Source organism: Babylonia areolata, chromosome 5 (assembly GCF_041734735.1).
Source record: "Babylonia areolata isolate BAREFJ2019XMU chromosome 5, ASM4173473v1, whole genome shotgun sequence".
Lineage (NCBI taxonomy): Eukaryota > Metazoa > Mollusca > Gastropoda > Neogastropoda > Buccinidae > Babylonia > Babylonia areolata.
In genome coordinates this window covers 26,389,421-26,389,850 of record NC_134880.1, presented here as the reverse complement: position 1 = coordinate 26,389,850, position 430 = coordinate 26,389,421, and the positions used below count along the sequence as shown (strand labels likewise).

The 430-nt window shown below is 42.3% G+C and overlaps 1 pseudogene; it reads right to left on the bottom strand.

Annotated features, from left to right (window-relative positions):
- The window catches only part of LOC143282238 (histone H5-like), a 577-nt pseudogene extending 573 nt beyond the window's left edge, over positions 1 to 4 (bottom strand).
- Between the last annotated feature and the right edge of the window lie 426 nt (positions 5 to 430).

Genomic DNA, 430 nt, shown 5'->3' with positions numbered 1-430 from the left:
ACATGGTGTAGAGCGTTGTGGCTGGTAGCGGAGAGATCTGCTTGCTAGCTGAGCAAAAGAGCGAATGAAAACCTCAGCCAGCCGAACCTTATTTATCCAGCGCGAGCGAACTGCAAAGCCAGCGCCACGTGGCTGCAAGCAAACTGGCCCTCGCGAGGCCTCGATTTGGCAAAGTTGTGTTTGTTAGTGTTTATTTCAGGGCTTTTATTTCACCGAAAACAACAACAACACCCACACATTGCATATCACCAGAATCGTCGATAAATGTTCTTTCTTTTGATGCATATTGCGGGACTGTGTTTACTCTTGGTGAAAAGAAATCTTGAAATAAAGCTCTTTTTTGTGACCAACTGAAACGAGTTCGTTGCACGAAATTATTCATTTCACTTAGAATTTCGATATTGCCAATGATGATATGTTAAAAAATATT